The following is an 18,903-nucleotide window of genomic DNA, read 5'->3' as shown; positions in this document are numbered from 1 at the left end:
AAACTAATGATGTAATGTATGGGGATTAACATAACAATAAAAAAATTTTTTTAAAAATTAGCTGTGTTTCTTTACACTAGAGCAATATGAAAAGGAAATTAAGAAAACAATTCCATATGCAATGCCATAAAAAAGAATAAGATAGTTGGGAATAGATTTAACCAAGGAGGTGAAAGACGTACACACTGGAAACTATGAAAAGTTGCTGAAAGAAATTAAGGATCTAAATAAATGAAAGAACATCCCATGTTCATGGAAGAATTAACATTGTTAAGATGGCAATATTCCTCAAAGCGACTTATGGATTCAATGACATCCCTATCAAAATCCCAAAAGCCTTTGGTTTGCTCAGAAATGGAAAAGTTGATCCTAAAATTTATATGGAATTATAAAGGACCCAGAACACCTGAAACGGTCTTTAAAAAGAACAACAAAGTTGGAGGACACAAACTCCCGATTTCAAAACTTAGTGCAAATCTACAGTAATCAAAACAGTGTGATACTGACATAGGGTAGAAATAGAGATAAGGGCGCCTGGATGGCTCAGTTGGTTAAGCAGCCAACTCTTGATTTCAGCTCAGGTCATGATCTCAGGGTCCTGGGATTGAGCCCCATGTCAGGCTCTGTGCTCAGAGGGGAGTCGGCTTAAGGATTCTCCCTCTCTCTCTCTCCCTCTGCCCTCCCCCCCACTGACACACCTGCACTCTCTCTCTCTCAAATAAATAATCTTAAAAAAAAAAAGAAATATCAATGGAATTGAATTGAGAGTCCAGAAATAAATCTATGCATAGATGGTCAATGATTTTTGACAAAGATGCCAAGACAATTCAATGGCGGAAAGAACAGTCTCATCGGCAAATGATATTGGGACAACAGACTATCTACACACAAAAGAATTAATTTGGACCCTTATCTCACATCATATACAAAAATTAATATAAAATGTATCATAGACCTAAATATAAGAGCTAACACAATAAAACTCTTAGAAAAAGACACAGGGGTAAATCTTCATGACCTTAGATTTAGTGATGGATTCTAGTATGATGCTGAAGCATGAGCAGCAAAAGAAAAAGGACATAAATTGTACTTCATAAAAATTAAAAACTTTTGTGCACCAAAGGACATTATCAGGAAAGTGAAAAGGTAAACCACAGAATGAGAGAAAATATTTGCAAATTATGTATCTGATAAGGGTCAGTATCTAGAATATATAAAGAGCTCTTATAACTCAACAACAAAATGACAACCAACCTGTCTTTGTCCATTCAGGGTGCTATAACACAATACAGTTGATTAGGGGGCATATAAACAAAAAAACAATTGATTTCACATAGTTCTGAAGACTGAGAAGACCAAGATCAGCAGATTGATGTCTGGTGAGAGCCCGCTTCCTGGTTCATAGACCACCTCGTCCTCACATGGTCGAAGAGTTCAGTTATCTCTCTGGGGTCTCTTTTGAGAGTACTAATCCCATTCGTGAGGGCTCTGCTCTTATGACCTAATCATCTCTCAGAGGCCCCACCTCCATTACCATCACGTTAAAGTTTAGAATTTCAACATATGATGGGGTGTGTGTGACCCAAATATTCAGCCTATAGCACAACACAATTTAAAAATGGGCAAAGGACAGGGTGCATGGGTGGCTCAGTGGGTTGATTCTTGATTTCAGCTCAGGTCGTGATCTCAGGGTCATGAGATGGAGCCCTGCATCTGGCTCTGTGCTGAGTGTGGGAGCCTGCTTAAGATTCTCTCTCCCTCTCCTTCTGCCCCTCCCCCCCCACTCACATGTGCTCTTTCTCTGTCTCTAAAAAAAATAAAAATTAAAAAAATGGGCAAATAACTTGAATAGACATTTCCCCAAAAGAATATACAAATGACTACCAAGTAGATGAACAGATGTTCAGCATAATTAGCTATTAAGGAAATGCAAAGCAAAACCACAATGAGATACCACCTCATACCCACTAGGATGTCTATAGTAAAAAAAAAAAAAAAAAAAAAGGAAAAAAAGTGTTACCAAGGATGTAGAAAAATTTAAATTTTCGTACACTGCTGGTGACAATATAAAATGGTGCAGCTGCTTTGGAAAACAGACCATCAGCTCTCAATGAATTACACATAGAATTATCAGAAGACCCAGCAATCCAATCCTGGTTATATACCCCAAAGATCTGAAAATGCATGTCTGCACAAAGATTTGCATGGAGATGTCCAATGCAGTATTACTTATGATAAAGACAAAGTGAACATAATCCAAATATCCATCAGCTGATGAATGGATAAACCAAATGTGGCATATCAATCGGATACATTGTTGCAATATTATTACATTACATTACATTACAATAATATTATTGCAGTGGAATGTTATTCAGCAACACATATGAATGAAGTGCACACTACAACATGGGTGAATCTCAAATACGTTACACTAAATAAAAGACACCAGACACAAAAGGCCACACACACGATTCAATTTATATGAAATACCCAGAAAAGGAAAAGGAAATCAGTACCGACAGAAAGATTAGTTGGGCCAGGAGGGGGAATGGGATTGATTACAAATGGACACAAGGGATCTGTCTGGAAATGTTCTAAAACTGGGTCGTGGCAAGGGTGGTGGAACAACTCACTAAAAACCATTGACTTGTGCACGTTCAGTGGCTGCCATTTATGCTATGCAAATTATACCTTTAATAACGCCGTTAAAATAAAAATAAAAAAGAGGAAATGAGTTGAAGGAGGGGTTCTTTCAATTATTTTTTTCCCAGTAGGTCTTTGGCTGAAATGCAAATTTAACCACTTCCTCCCCATTGACCAGCTCTGAATACTAGTGGGGGCTGGGGGGTGCCGAGAGATCTTATCACACCCTCCTTCCGGGACCTTGGGGGCCACGCCTGCGAGCCATGCCCAGACCCAAAGAGCCCCCTGAAGGGACCCTTCTCTCAACACAGATCTGTTTCTGAGGGGACTCATGGTCACCCCCATGGACATGGCAGCTCTTTAGTTTCTACCTCCAAAAGCATTTACTTTTTGGCTCCTGCTGTCCCCCAACCACTCCCCAAGTTAGGGCCTGAGCACTCTCTTGAAAATGTACATTGGATTAAGCCACTCCTCTGATGAAAACCTCAGATGATTTCCAATATCCCTGGGAACCAAATCTAGCTTCCTTGCTGTCCTGTGGGGTCCCACACGGTGTGTGTGCACGCGCCTCCTTGTATTCCTTTGCTTGGTCGCTCTGTTCCACCGTACCACGTCCAGGGTCCTGGACCCAGCCCCCTTCCTTCCTGCCTCGGTGCCTTTGTACTTACAGTGCTTTCTGCCTAAAATGTTTCCACGATGGCTAGGTCCTTTCTGTCATCCAGCGTGCCCTACATGTTCCTGCCTTGACCTCTCATCGGTTTTCTAGGACACTTAGTATCCTTTGCAATTCGTTTGCCCATTACTTCTTTTTGTCTGTCTCTCTCCATCAGAATACAGGCCGCCCAAGGGCTGTCACTTGTGTATATTTCTGTGGGGTACCCCCAGTACATAGCCAAGGGCTTGCTCAGTATTGGTGGGCAGAAGGCAGGGAGGGGAGAGTGGCTGGCCTGCTGGGCGGGTGGATAGAAGGGTGGATGAGTGGATAGGTAGGGGAATGGGTGGGTGGAGGGAATGGTAAGGAGGCAGGCAGGCACGTGGGAGGGAGGCAGGAGGGATCGAATATCCTCAGGTTAACATACATCCAAAAGCAGTGTGGTGAGCGATCAAGAATATGTGCTCGGGAGCCCAAAGTCTGAGTTCAAATCCCAACTCTGCCACTCACCAGCTGTGTGACCTTGGACAAGTCATTTGCCCTCTCTGAGCCTTACTTTCCTTCTCCGTAAAATAGGGATGAGGACGATGATGAGGTTTTTTAAAAAGATTTATTTATTTAGCTAGGCAGAGGGAGAGGGCGAGAGAATCTCAAGCAGACTCTGTGCTTAGCACCCAATGTGGGACTCCATCCTATGACCCTGAGATCATGACCTGAGCCAAAACCAAAAGTCAGATGCTTAACCGACTGCGCCACCCAGGAGCTCCCAGTGATGAGTTTTAAGCAAGATGATGTATCTTTAAAGGCCTTAAAAACCCTGGGACAGGGGCGCCCAGCTGGCTTAGTTGGTGGAGCATGAGGCTCTTGATCTCAGGGTTGCGGGTTTGAGCCCCATGTTGGGTGTAGAGATTACTTAAAAAATAAAATAAAATTTTTTAAAAAAGAAAACAATCCTGACACAGAGTAATCTCTCGGCAAATATTAGCTCCATCGTACTTTTCCTTTTCTTGATCGTTTAGCCATTCAGATTCCTCTGCACGGTATCATAAAACTTACCCTGAAGATCAAGAGAAAGAAAAGACAAACAAAAGCTGGCTTCCTCCCAACATTGGTTCTCCAGAGAACATGAGATATTTCAGCAGTGGGGAAGAGAATTTCTATAGGGCAAACATCCTTCAAACCAGCCACAGGGGAATTTGTACCCAGTTCCTCAAAAATAGCTAGAAAAAAGAAAAAAATAGAAGAAATAAGTAGCAAGATGCTTTCTCTTTTTCTTTGGAGCGGTCATGTGGGTTAGCTGCAAATTGCTTCCCAAAAATGAGTCAGCTGGGGAGAGATGGCATGTGCATTTGAGCCAGCCTGTGTCATCCCAACAGCACAAAGTAGCCGCCAGGCCCCTTGGTAACATTTTGTCCTGGTTTGGACCCATTTTCACAGCCTGGTGCAGGCTTAGGAATGAGATACACCCAGGATCAAATCTCCACATGTCACTTCTTAGCTTGAAGTCACTTCTTAGCCTCTTAGTGATATTTCACTTCTCTGAGCCTTGTTTTCTCCATCTGTAAAATGGGAATAGTCTTGTTTGCCTCACAGGGTTTGTGGGATAAAATGAGATCTGTAGGTGCCTAAAAAATGCAAGATCATAACAGTAGTGATGGTAGTTAACTTCTCTTACTCTCTCTCTGAGCCTGCTGGGCATGAGTTCGCTGAATTTTCTCTCCTGATTTCTTAAACATCTGCTGGAGAGAGACATCTGACCCTTTCATGGGCCCCTCTGGCTTGTGAGCAAGATGAAAACTCTCTTGAGAGTGTCTTTTCTCATGTGCTCATAATGGCTGCCCTCTCCCCTTGGCTAGGCATCCCCGCTTGACAGATGGGCAAAAAGAGGCATTCAGAGAGCTGACGGGAGGTGCCGGAGGGACTGTCTTCTCAAGGGCATGGACACAGGGTCTTGCTCCCTGCAGTCCTGGAGCAGGAAGCTAGATTCAAAGGAAATGAGGTCAGAGGAGTCTGGGAGGGGGTTCCGAACTCAGACCCCTCCTGGGGCAGGCAGGCAGTGTGCCTGCGTGAAGCGTGGGACCTTGGCGGGCCTCTGCCCTGGGCCCTCCGTCTTCTCTCTGAACTGAGAGTTGGACCCTGAGGACTGCCGGGGCCCCCCTGGGTCCACTTACACCACCCCTGCACCACTCTGAGCCTTGGCATGCACATTTGCGGGAAGCGGTGGCTCGCAGGCCCTGCCTGCCTCTCTCTCCTTGGTCATGACCTTGAGGCCTGGGGGGATGATGTCAGCCATCCGCAAGAGGCCATATCACCCAGGTGGCCCCAAATGTCTTCCTAGCGGGTGACCTTTAGTGATGGGAGGGCTCTGCCCTGGGGCCCGGCCCCCTCCCACAGCTTTCTCACTCGGACGGGGAGGGGCCAGCGACTGTGTGGGCGGGGCCTGCGGGGAGCTGCTCACCACATCCTCCTCTTCCTCCATACCCTGCACACGCGGCCGCGGGGCAGCCACACTCTGACAGACCCACTGGTGCCTCTCTGCCGAGTGACCCACGGGCTCGGGGTCCGACTGTTTGCCGGCTCCTCCCCGAGCGTGACTGACAGCCACACGGCCGTCTGTCTGCCTGCCTGCCTGTCTGTCTCTCTGGGTGTCTGCCTGGCTGGCCACCTGCTGGTTGGCTTGACTTCCCCTGTCTGTCTGTCTGTCTGTCTGCCTGCCTGCCTGCCTGCCTGACCAGCCCTTGTGGCCGTGTGTCCCCTCCCTGGCGCAGCCGAATGGTCCCTTACCCCAGCCTCTGCCTTCTGTCCGTGCGTGGCCTCGCTGGGATGTGACCAACCGTTGCCATCCCACCCCCCACCCCCCCAGCTGGCTCCCTCTGTGTGGCCCGCCTGCCTGGAGCCCGGCTGCCATCCATTGGGGTGACAGGTCGTATGCTTGTCTGGCGGGTGACTGGGGCAGGCTGTGGGTCCCCACCCCCTAGCCCTGCTGGTTCCTTCTCTCATCCCCCACCCCCACGCTGAGCCTAGCTGCTGCCCCCTGGTAGCCCACTGGATTGCCCCGAGCACACAGAAGGGATTTCTGAGGGAGAAGCTGGAACAGCAGGTAACTCGGCTCCAGCCACTGTTCTCCGCGGGGGCCTGGCCCCTTCTCTGCCCGAGGTGGGAGGACATGGAGGGGTTTCGCGCCCTTAGCATAGCTGGGACAGTGAGACGAGCAGAGCTGGGGCTGGGGTCTCCTGTTCAGCCCAGCGCAGGATGACGGCAGGATCCTTCTGTGGGTCTGCAGGGGGCCTGGAGGCAGGGCCATGGCTGAGAGACCCCCTGAGCTGTCTGTGGAAACCAGCCTCCAAAAGGCAGGGGGTGGGGAAAGAAAGCTGGTCCCAGACCAGACCTGATGCCTCAGTCACCGTGGTTCTGGGCAGCTGAGCAGGGCAGAGTGGGCAGGGGTGAGACGATGAGATGGTGTGGCACTTCTAGGGGGCCCAGTTTTAGGGGGAGGGGCAGAGATTTTGTGCCCGGTCCCATGTGTTAGCTTCTTTATGTCATCTAACTCCTCAAAACGGGTTGGTGTACCCATTTCACGGAGGAAAGAATGGGGGCCGGCTCTGAGAGGTAGAGTGATTTTCCCAAGGTGACTCACCAGTGCGTAGCAGGGTGGGCAGGCGACTCGGAGGCTGGCCCTGTCCTCCACACTGTCTCTTCCTCACAAAAGCCCAGGGGATGGGCCCACGGAGGAGAGGGGAGCAAGGGGTCAGGGGGAGGCTGAGCCTGGAAGCATGGGTTGAATTTTGACGTGTGGAAAGGAGGGGAAGGAAGGAGCCGGCAGACACTTTCCTGGCAGAGCAGCTGGGTGAGTAAAGGCCTCCGGTGGGAACATTGGACCCGTGGAAGGAATGGCCAATGCTGCCCAGTGGGAGCAGCGGACCCAGGGCAGGGGGCATTACAAAGTCAGGGGCTGCTCCTGGGAAGACATCTGCATTCCCCTGGGGGAAAGCGTGGGGGTTTTAGAAGCACATGGTGGAGTGGGGAAAACCTGGTGGGTTCAAAAGTCAGCCATGCGACTCCCTAGCTGGGGGACGTGGGCAAGTCTCTGGGCTCCATCCAGCCTCGTGGAGGCTCAGTTTTCTCATCTCTAAAATGGGGATGAAGGCAGTTCCATCCTCATGGGGCTAGTTGTGACGATTGGAAGGCATAAAAATATGAAAGTTGGAGGCCTCCCACGAAGGCAGCTTGTAACCACAAGGAACCTGGAGCCCATGGCGAGAAGGGCCAGTCTCCAAGAGCGGAAGAGGGTGCACGGACACATTCGAGAATCTGCAGTCCTCCCTCCCGCAGCCTCCATGGTTCTGGTCCTCCCCGCACCAGGGCTCAGCATGCTGCTGACACCTGAGGGTCTCCCACCATCCTTACAACATCAGCTGAGGCTGGGGGCCTCATTCAGCCCATTTCACAGATGAGGAGATTGAGGATCCCAGATCACCTGTGGCCACGAGATGCAGAGCTGGGTTTGGACCCCCAGTCAGCTTGATGGCAGGGCCATACCCGCTGGGCAGGGTAGCATAAAAGCAAGACTCACCGTCTTGAGGGCCATTACCTGCTCCCCGTGGTGGCCTCAGCAGAGTTCTACCCACTCCACACCTGGCAGGGTGTCTGGATCCTCACCACCCCACAGGGGAGGGAACTAAGAGCGCTCATGTTAGGAGAACCAAATCCAGGGCCAGGAGAGGTGGGGTGAACAAGACAAAGGCTGAGCCCTGGACTCCCACCTGCCCAGTGAGGGGTGGGGTGAGGGTTGGAGACCATAGGCTTGTGGGCAGTGGGTGGGGGCAGATGGAGGACGTGGAAGGGGGGAAGACCACTTCTCTCTCCCTGGCGCCTGATAAATGAATGAATGAAAGGAAGGAGGCATCCGTGATTCCAGGGAGGAGAGCCAGTGCCTTGGGAATCCCCACAGGCAGGAACGATGGCTGGGAGGTCTCTGTGGTCGGGTGTGGGGCGTGGGACCCGGCGTACCAACACACGGCCGATGGCGATTTGGGGCTTTGGAGTCAGCCAGGACGGGATGGAGACCCAGCTCCACCCCATGGTACCTGTGTGACCTTGAGTAAGCCACGCAAGCTCCCTGAGCCTCGCTTTCCCCGTCTGTAACATCCATTTCGGGTGTGTTGGGAGGTTTTATTCTACCCGTGTTTTGGGGGGAACCTGCTGTGCAGCAGGTGCTGTCCCAGGTCCTGGGGATTCAGTGGCGCAGACAGACAGGGCCAGCGCCATGAGGAGGGGAAGCGGGCTTAGCCCTGGCTCACAATTACGGTTTACATGAAGTGTTGTTGGTAACAGTTGTCTTGTTATTTGCTAGAACACAGGGCATGGTGTCTGGCTCACCCTAAGCCCTCAGAAAATGATAGCCCATATGGTGATTCTGTTCTCTCTTTCACAGCTGGGGAAACTGAGGCTCAGAGAAGGGTAGGGTTTTCAGGGTCACCCAGGGAGTCTGTCACAAGCAGAGGGAAAGCAGCTGTGAAGACAGGAGGAAAAAACACTTCAAGGAGGAGGGTCTTCTGCCCCCCCAGCCCCTTCCTCCCCTGTCTTTGCCCTCTAGTACACCCTGAAATGTGGGGGTGGGGCCGGGGGGAGCAGAGAGGGGCCCCACCCCCACCCATGGCTCACAGGTGTGACCGCCCCCACCCTTGCCCTGGCGCCTGGCCAAAGGGACTTTTTACGACAGCTCATATGCAAGATCTGAGTAAACCTGGAACTTCTGAAACATCCTGAGAATATTCCCCAGGGTGCAGGCAGGGGCCCCGCTGATGCCCCCCAGTGGCTGGGACACTTGCAGCCTGCTGGTCCCCCTCACCCAGCCCCCAGGAGGGGTCCGGCCACCCGAATGGTCCCCAGGGCAAGCACACCAACCTGGCTCCCTGCTCAGGCGCTGGAGCTTCCTCACTGTGTGACCGTAGGCAAGGCGCTGGGCCCCTCTGGGCTTCTCCTTTCCTCATCTGCCAAGAGGGCTTCAGCATGTAGATTGGGACCAGGGCCTGCAGAGCTTCTCCAGTATGAATCCATAACACTCCACCCACTTTGGCCAGGCTGGTGGGGTCCTGCTGGGTGGGGGAGGGGGAATAGAGGGCAGGCCGCCAGCCCTGTCCCAACCCCCCACCTCGGGGCCGGGGCCGCAAGCATCCCTTCTTTCTCTGCCTTCCAACCAGCCCGTCCTGGTCTGGGGGAGAGGGGGCTGGAGGGAGGGGTGGCTAGAGGAGCTGAGAGGGGGTGCACAGTCTGGGCGAGGTTGCCCAGCACGGTGGAGATTGCAGGACGGGTAAAGAATGCACAGGCAGGGGGCGGTTGCTGGGAGCAGGGCATGCTTCTTGGCTAGGGGAGGTTGCGCAGGCTGGGAGAAATCCCAGTAGGGAAGGCTTGTTTGGGCCAGGAGAGGCTTCGTGGACAAGGATCCCAGCCCGCCTGGGAGGGAGCGACAGATAGACAGGGGTCACAGGCTGAGGTTGGGCTAGGACCTTCCCCTCATGTTCAGCTCCTACTGACTAAGCTATGACCCCAGGGTCCTGGCACACCTGACCTCAGACACCCACAACCCAGTCCTTGCCACTGGCAAAATAAAAAACACATGTAAGAAGCAAGTAATGTTCCCCACACACCTGCAGTGTGCCTGCCTCTCACCCCCTCGGCCAGGCCAGGGCACTGCCCCATTCTATAGGCGACGAAAACTGAGACCCAAACAAAAGGAGAGGTATGCCTAAGGGTCCACTATGGGTTAGTGAGAGAGCCTCCTTTCTGGTCGAGGGCTACCAATCTGATTCTTCCTCAGCCTGAGCGCTCTGCTTGGCTAAGTTTCTGTGCGACCCTGGGGAACCCACTGTCCCTCTCTGAAAGTTCCTTGTTACTAATCTGTTAACAGCAGGCACGATTGCTCAGACCCTGGGAGCTGAAGGTGTTGCTTGGGGTGGAGGGAAGTTCCTGGGCACTGTGTGTGATGGAGCTGATGGGGAAACTGAGGTCTCTCGGGGCCGCCTGCGAGCCTGCTCCGTGTATGACTGGACACAGCAATTTTTTTTTAAGATTTTATTTATTTATTTATTTATTTATTTATTTATTTATTTATTTTGAGAGAGAGAGAACAAGCAGTGGGGAAGGGTAGAGGGGGAGAGAGAGAGAGAGAGAAGCAAACTCCCTGCTGAGCAGGGAGCCCGATGTGGAGCTCGATCCCAGGACCCTGGGACCATGACCTGAGCCGAAGGCAGACGCTTAACCGACTGAACCACCCAGGTGACCCAGGACACAGCAATTCTTAGCCTTGTTTGTTCATTCACCATTCCCCCAGCTACTTGTTGAGGACCTACAGTGCTCCAGGGCCCACTCCACACACTAGGGACACTTTCTTTTGTGAACGAAACTGACAAATTTCCCAGCCTCTGGGAGCTTATGCTCCATGATGGAGACAGGTCATAAACAAAAACAGAAACGCTTACTAAACTAATTCTAATGTCACAACTGCGAGAAAGGAAACAAAGAGATGTGTGGCCCAGAGAATCGCAGGGGACACGTGGTGATTGCCTCTTTGAGGAGGCGACGTAAACGTTGAAACCAGGGGATGAGAAAGCAAAGAAGCACGAGGAAAAATGTTCTAGACCGAGGGAATGGCATGTGTAAAGGCCCTGCGGTGGAGGGGGAAAGATGGAGCCCTGGAACTTTTATCCTTATCAAGTAGGTCAAGATCCTCAGTGCACCAAATTTAAGAGAGAGGAGTCAAAAAGAGTAACATCGACTTTTGGAGTGTATAGTCTGCATGGGTTTTAACGTTGAGGGTAGACTTCAAAATCCATTATGATCGAAAGCATTCCCTTTCATTTAGTCACTCATGTAACAGGAGCTTTGAGCAGCTACTGGGTGTCAGGTGCTGCTTAGCCACTGGCGATTCAGCAGTAACCAAGAGACACACGGTCCCCGCTGGGCCGTTGCTCAGAATGTCACTGAAAACACCCTGAGCAGTGTGCTCTGGTGGAAGGCTGGACCCGAGGAAAGAGTGACTCATACTCTTTGGAGAGGTTGAAGACTGACAGAGGAGACGTCATTCGAACTGGATTTTGAAGACTGAGTGGGAGGCTGGCAGTCCACCGCAGACCGTAGAGAGTTCTGGTGGCTGAAAGAGCACGTGCTAAGGTGTGGAAGCGGGGTGAATGGGGATGTTGGGGAAGCTGTCAGGCAACTGGTATACCCGGAGTCCAGGATGGATACTGGGGGTCAGAGGGAATTTTGGGGGGCAGATCCTGAAATGTCTTGAATGCCAGCCTAAGGAATTTGGGGTCTTCTCTGAAGGGCAATGGGGAGCCACAGAATGACCCGGCTGCAATGAGGACTGGGTTGGAGGTGCCCCAGCTGGATGCTGGAGAGATCAGGAAAGAGAACAGCAGGAGGGCAGGTGGGCAGAAGTCCCTGAAGACCAGGGATAAACGGAGCCCTTTCTTCTGGGTTCCCTTTCGGGAAGTCCCTCAGTCTTGACACTTCCCCTTCTGGCGACCTATTGGCTCCTGTTTCTGGCATGGCTGGGGAGTCCCTCTTCACCCACCTCATTTCTTCTTGGTCCCTGTGGGAAACGGGTCATTTTGCTTTTACTGCACTCCAGCCTTACCTTTCACTTTCAAGCCCCAATCCCCGCCCAAGCCCCAGTGGAGATGATGATTGACCTGAGACACTCAGCAATCCTGTTCCTGAATCATGCGTGAGGGAAAGAAGACACGGGGGGTAACCAAAGCGTGAGTTCTTTCCAGTTTGGGGTGGTTGTAAATAATGCTGTTGTGAACACCTCTGCACACATCTGCTTGTGTACAGATGTACATGTTTCTCTTCGATCCATAGCCTGGAAGTGGGATTCTGTTCAGCAGAAGTGTTTCAAAGTGGTCATATCAAATTGCATGCACACCAGAACACTGAGTAGAGATTGAGAGTTTGGGTTACTCTGCATCCTTTACCAGCACTGAATTGTCTGTCTTTTTCATTTTAGCCTTTCTGAGTTGATGTATCGTGGTATCACACAGAGAGTAAATTTGCATTTTCTTGATGAGTCATGTTTTAAGCACCTCTTACTATGCTTATTGGCCATTTGGATGTCTTCTTTGGTGAAATGTCTCTTTAAGGTTTTGGTCCATTTTTTCTTTTTTTTTTTTAATATTTTATTTATTTATTTGACAGAGAGAGACAAAGGGAGAGAAGGAACACAAGCAGGGGGAGTGGGAGAGAGAGAAGCAGGCTCCCCCTTGAGCAGGGAGCCCGATGCGGGGCTCGATCCCCGGACCCTGAGATCATGACCTGAGCCGAAAGCAGATGCTTAACGACTGAGCCACCCAGGCTCCCCTGGTCCATTTTTTCAAAATTGAGTTTTGTGTTGTTTATTGTTGTTTTGTAGGAGCTCCTTATATATGCTAGATATATATATATATATATATATATATATATATATATATATATTACAGATATGTATAAATTATATGTATAACATATATTTTATAATTTTATATATATTACATATATTATATACAACTATATAAAACATAAGGATTATATATAGTTATATAAAAGAAACATACAGATATAGATTTATAGAAACAGATATAATCTCTTCCCATTTCAGTTTCTTTTCCATCCTCTTAATGAAATCTTCTGGTGGACAAAAATTCTTAATTTTAATGAGGTTCAATCTATCAGTCTTTTTCTTTACAGCTCAAGCTTTCTATGTGCTATTTAGGAAGTGTTGTCTGCCCTAAGGTCATGAAAATATTATTATCTGTTTTCTTCTAGAAGCTTTATTGTCTTACCCCTGACATTAGGTCTACAAAATATCTGGTTTGTTTGTATGCATGATGTGAAGTGGCAGGTCAAGATTTATTTTTTCCCATATAAATATCCAATTAATCTACCATCATTTTTTTAAAATCATGCTTTCCCCATGACTTTGCAGTAGTGCCTTTGTTGAAAATCAAGTGACGATAAATGTGAGTCTATTTCTGACCTCAGTTCTTTTCCATTGGTTAGTTTATTTTTCCTTGCAACAATGCCATATTATTTGTCTAAACTCTTCTTAGTTCTTTGCATTTCTATACAAATTTTCACACTAGCTTGTCAATTTCCACCAAAGGAAATCTTGCTGGGGTTTTTCTTGAAACTTGAGATTTCGTTGAAACTTTAGTTCTATTTGGGGAGAACAGACATCTTTAAAATATGAAATTTTCTGATTCATGAACATGTATGTCCCTCTATTTATCTGTCTCTTTAAAAATTTATCTTACTAATATCTTGTAGCTTTCTGTGTAGAGGTCCCGAGTAGAATTCATTAGAGTATTTGATTTTTTTATGCTAATGCAAATTGTATAATTTTTAAGTTTTCATGTTTGTTCTTGGTATATAGAAATACAATAGATTTTCTTCACACTTCACTAACTTTGTTAACACACTTTTTCAAGCTGGAGTTCCAGATATAGGAAGAAATAGCTGCCAAACCCAGTTCACTTCAACTGACCACCAGTTGGGGACTTCCTACCTTTGCTTTTATAATGTTTGCCGACCGCTTCATCTGCTAATCTCATGAGTGCAAGGCAGAGCATCCCAGCCGGGGACTTCATAAACTAGTACATATTTTTTTCCCCTTTTAACAAGTTTTGCAGGGACAATACAGAATAGTACAGTATTGTTAAGTGTATGCACATTGTTGTACAGCCAATCTCTGAAACTTTTTCACAACTGAAATTGCATACCCATTGAACAACTCCCCATTACCCCCCTCCCTCCATCCCCCGAAAACCACCATTCTACTTTCTGTTTCTATGAGTTTGATGACTTCAGATATGTCATGTAAGTGGAATTGTACAGTATTTGTCTTTTAGTGATTGGCTTATTTCACTTAGCATAAAGTCCTCAAAGTTCATTCATGTTGTAGCCTTCTTTCTTTTTAAGGCTAAATAATCTTCTACTGTATGTATGTACCACATTTTCTTCATTCATTGGATGGTGAATTTAGGTTGCTTACACATCTCAACTGATGTGACTAAAGCTGCAATGAACATTGGTGTGCAAATACCTTTGAGATGCTGTTTTCAATTCTTTTGGATATCCACCCAGAAGTGTTATCCAGAAACTGCTGGATAACATGGTAGTTCTCTTTAAATTTTTTTTTTTTTTTTTTTAAGGATTTTATTTATTTACCTGAGAGAGAGAATGGGAGACAGAGAGCATGAGAGGGGGAGGATCAGAGGGAGAAGCAGACTCCCTGCTGAGCAGGGAGCCCGATGTGGGACTCGATCCAGGGACTCCAGGATCATGACCTGAGCCGAAGGCAGTTGCTCAACCAACTGAGCCACCCAGGCGCCCTCTCTTTAAATTTTTGAGGAACCTCCATACTGTCTCCCGTCGTGTTTGCACCATTTAATAATTCCACAAACAGTGCATAAGGGATACAGTTTTCCCACATTCTCACCAATACAATATCCACCCTCATAGGTGTGAAGTAACAAATTGTGGTTTTGATTTGCATTTCCCTGATGATTAGTGATGTAGAGCATCTTTTCATACACCTGTTGGCCATTTTCTCAATCTTCTTTGGAGAAATATCTATTCAAGACTTTTACCTATTTTTCTTTTTATTTATTTTTAATTTAAATTTAATTATTAACATATAGTATATTACTAGTTTCAGGGGTAGAGTTCAGTGATTCATCAGTTGCATATAACACCCAGTGCTCATTACATCAAGTGCCCTCCTTAATGCCCATCACCCAGTTACCTCATCTCCCCACCCACCTTCCCTCCATCAACCCTCAGTTTGTTTCCTATAGTTAAGAGCCTCTTGTGGTTTGTCTTCCTCTCTGATTTCATCTTATTTTACTCTTTCCTCCCTTCCTCTATGTTCATCTGTTTTGTTTCTTAAATTCCACATGGGTGAGATCATATGATAATTGTCTTTCTCTGATTGACTTATTTTGCTTAGCATAATACCCTCTAGTTCCATCCACACCATTGCAAATGGTAAGCTTTCCTTCTTTTTGCTGGCTGAGTAATATTCCATTGTGTGTGTGTGTGTGTGTGTGTGTGTGTGTGTGTACCACATTTTCTTTATCCACTCATCTGTCAGTGGACATCTGGGCCCTCCTTTACCCATTTTTCAATCAGGCTATTTGTTTTGTTACTGGATTGAAGGAGTTCTTCATATCTTCCGAATATATTCAATATATGATTTTCAAAGATTTTCTATTATTCTGTAGGTTGTCCTTTCACCCTATTGATTGTTTCCTGTGCTGTGCAGAGGATCTTAACGTAGCCCTGTTTGTCTACGTTTGCTTTATTGTCTGTGCTTTTGATGTCATATCCAAGAAAGAATTGCCAAGCCCAATGTTCTGAAGTTTTCCCTTATGTTTTCTTCTGGAAATTTTATAGTTTCAAGTCTTACATTTAGGTCTTTAATCCATTTTAAGTTAATTTTTGTGTGTGATGTAAGAGGCCATGCTCATTCTTCTGCATGTGCATATCCAGGTTTCCCAACATCATCTGAAGAGACTGGCCTTCCTTCACGGATGATGTCTACAAAGATTTATTTCTGGGCTCTCTATTTTGCTCCATTGGTCTCTATGCCTGTTTTCATGTCAATACCTACTTTGTCTGTCTTTACACCAAGATCTATATGTCTGTCTTTATGTCAACGCCTACCGTGATTACTGTAGCTTGGTAATATGTTTTGAGATCAGGAAGTGTAAGGCCTGTAGCTTTGTTTCTCATTGTCAAAGATTGTTTTTGTTATTCAGAGTCCTTTGAGATTCCATATGAATTTTAGGATTTTTTTTCCTATTTCTGCAAAAAATGTCATTGGGATCCTGACAGAAACTGCCTGAATCTGTAGATTGCTTTGGACATTTTAATAATATTAAGTCTTCCAATCCATCTTTCCATTTACTTGTGCCTTCTTTAATTTCTTTTAGCAATGTTTTGTAGTTTTCAGAGTACAAGTCTTTCACTTCAAGTATTTTTTATTCTTTTTTGATTCTATTATAAATATTATTTTAATTCCCTTTTGAATTGTTCATTGTTAATGTATAGAAATGCAACTGATTTTTGAGTGTTGATTTTATATCATTCTACTTTGCTGAATTTGTTTATTAGCCAAACGGCTGTGTGTGTGTGTGTGTGTGTGTGTGTGTGTGTAATCTTTAGGGTTTTCTCTATATAAGGTCATGTCAGCTATGAACAGAAATAATTTTATGTCTTCCTTTCCAATTTGACTACCTTTTACTTATTTTTTGTATTGCCTAATTGCTTTGACTAGGAGTTGTAGTACCATGTTAGATGGAAGTGGTGGGAGTGGGCATTTTTGCTTTGTTCCTGACCTTAAAGAAAAAGATCAGTTTTTTACCTTTAAGTAAGGGGTTAGCTGTGGGCTTCTATATATGACCTTTATGGGGTTAAGGTAATTTCTTTCTATTTCTAGTTTGCTAAATGTCTTTATCATGAAAAGATGGTTAATTTTGTCAAATGCCTTTTCTGCATCAATTGAAATGATCATGTGATTTTTGTCCTTTGCTTGTTAATGTGGTGTATTTTTGGATACTGAATCATCCTTGCATCCCAGGGACAAATCCCACTTGATCATGGTGTATAATCATTTTAATGTGCTGTTCAATTCAGTTTGTTAGTATCTTGTCAAGGATTTTTGCATCAGTATTCATCAGGGATATTGGTTTGGAGTTTTCTTTGTCCGGTTTTGGTATCAGGATAATCCTGCCCTCATAACATGAGTTTGGAAATGTTCTCTTATCTTCAATTTTTTTGGAAGAGTTTGAGAAGGATTGGCATTAATTCTTCTTTAAATGTTTGGTAGAATTCACCAGTGAAGTCATCTGGTCCTGGGCTTTTCTTTGTTGGGAGACTTGATTACCGAATCAATCTGCTCACTATTTATAGGTCTGTTCAGATTTTTCTATTTTTCATAATTCAGTGTTGGTAGGTTGTATGTTTCTAGGCATTTATCCATTTCTTCTACATTATTGAGTTTGTTGGGGTATAATTATTCAGAGTAGTCTCTTATAATCATTTTTTTTTTCCTGTGGCATCAGTTGTAATGTCTTCTCTTCCTTTTCTGACTTTAGTTATTTGAGTCTTCTCTTATTTTTTTTAAGTCTAGCTAAGGGTTTGTCAATTTTGTTGATCCTCAGAAGCACAATAGATTTTTATATTGGTCTCATATTCAGTGTCCTTGCTTAACAATTATTATTCTAATAGTTTGTTAAGTATCTGGACTGTTCTAGGTGCTCAATCCTTATATCATTCCAATCCTTATAAATTTTCTAATCTTTATAAATTTATTTATTTTTCTTGCCTTATTGCATTGACTAAGACCTCCAGTACAAGACACTCTTGTCTTTTTCCTGCCCTCAGGGATATAGTTTTCAGTATTTGACCATTATGGATAATGTTAGTTGTGCATTTTGTGTGCACCTGTGTGCGTGTGTGCTCTTCATCAGATCAAAGAAGATTCTCTCTATTCCTGTTTTTCTGAGAGTGTTTTAAAAAATCATGAATGGGTGTTGTAATTCATTAAATGTGTTTTCTGGATCTATTAAATTATCATATAAATTTTCCTTTTTAATTTGTTTATGTGATGAAATAGATTACTGATTTTCAAATGCCAAGCTCACCCAGTATTCCTGAAATAAACCTCATGTGATAATGATGTCTATCTACTTTTGTATATATCATTACATTTGATTTGTTATTATTTCGTTTAGTATTTTTGTATGTATATTAAGAGAAAGATTGACCTATAATCTTACTTTCTTTTAATGTCAAGTTTTGATGCAAAGTTACGTCTTTCATTCCAGTGTTTAGTTCACTTACATTTGATAAAAGTACTGATGTGTTTGGGATTAAGTCTACCATCTTGCTATTTGTTTTCCTTTTGTCTATTCTTTATTCCTTTTTTCTTATTTGTTTCATTTTTTAGAAAAACGAAGTTTAAAAAATTATTATTCTGTTTCCTATTATATTTTCTTTTATAATTCTTTTAGTGCTTATCTTGAAATTACAATGTGCATATTGATCTTTTTTTGAGTCTACCTTATATTGGTACTCTTATAACTTCCCAGACAATACAGTGACCTTTAACTTTATTTATTTCTTCTTACCTTTGGGGTATCATGGTAATGTATTTTAATTTTGCATACAGTTTAAACTTCATAAGACATTATCATTATTATTTCAAGCAATTATTATTCATTTATATTTATAATATTCTCTATTGCTTTTTATTCCTTCTTACATTACCTTGCTTCCCATCTGGTGTTATTTTTCTTTTGCCCAAAAAACTCACTTTAATGTATCTTTTGATGTAGTCTGCTAGTGACAAATTCTCTCAGCTTTTTTTTTTTTTTTTTTTTTGGTCTGAAAAATATCTTTATTTTGCCTTTATTTTAAAAATTGTAATTAAGATCTAAATCACATACCATACAATTCACTTTTTAAAAGTGGTTTTTAGTATATTCACAAAGTTGTGCAACCATCACCACCGTTAACTGCAGAACATTTTCATCACTCTAAAAACAAACAAACAAAAAACC

General features: G+C 45.1%; 1 protein-coding gene across 1 annotated transcript in view; it reads left to right on the top strand.

The window, feature by feature from the left end:
* Window positions 1–6,167: 6,167 nt before the first annotated feature.
* The window catches only part of IL21R (interleukin 21 receptor), a 34,721-nt gene continuing 21,985 nt past the window's right edge, over window positions 6,168–18,903 (top strand). Inside the window, exon 1 of the mRNA XM_032431159.1 lies at window positions 6,168–6,398. The gene's annotated coding sequence lies outside the window, so the exon portion shown is untranslated. The remainder of the gene's footprint in view (window positions 6,399–18,903) is intronic.

The sequence above is a fragment of the Phoca vitulina genome, unplaced genomic scaffold, assembly GCF_004348235.1.
Source record: "Phoca vitulina isolate PV1807 unplaced genomic scaffold, GSC_HSeal_1.0 scaffold45, whole genome shotgun sequence".
Lineage (NCBI taxonomy): Eukaryota > Metazoa > Chordata > Mammalia > Carnivora > Phocidae > Phoca > Phoca vitulina.
This window is presented reverse-complemented; position numbering and strand designations above follow the sequence as displayed.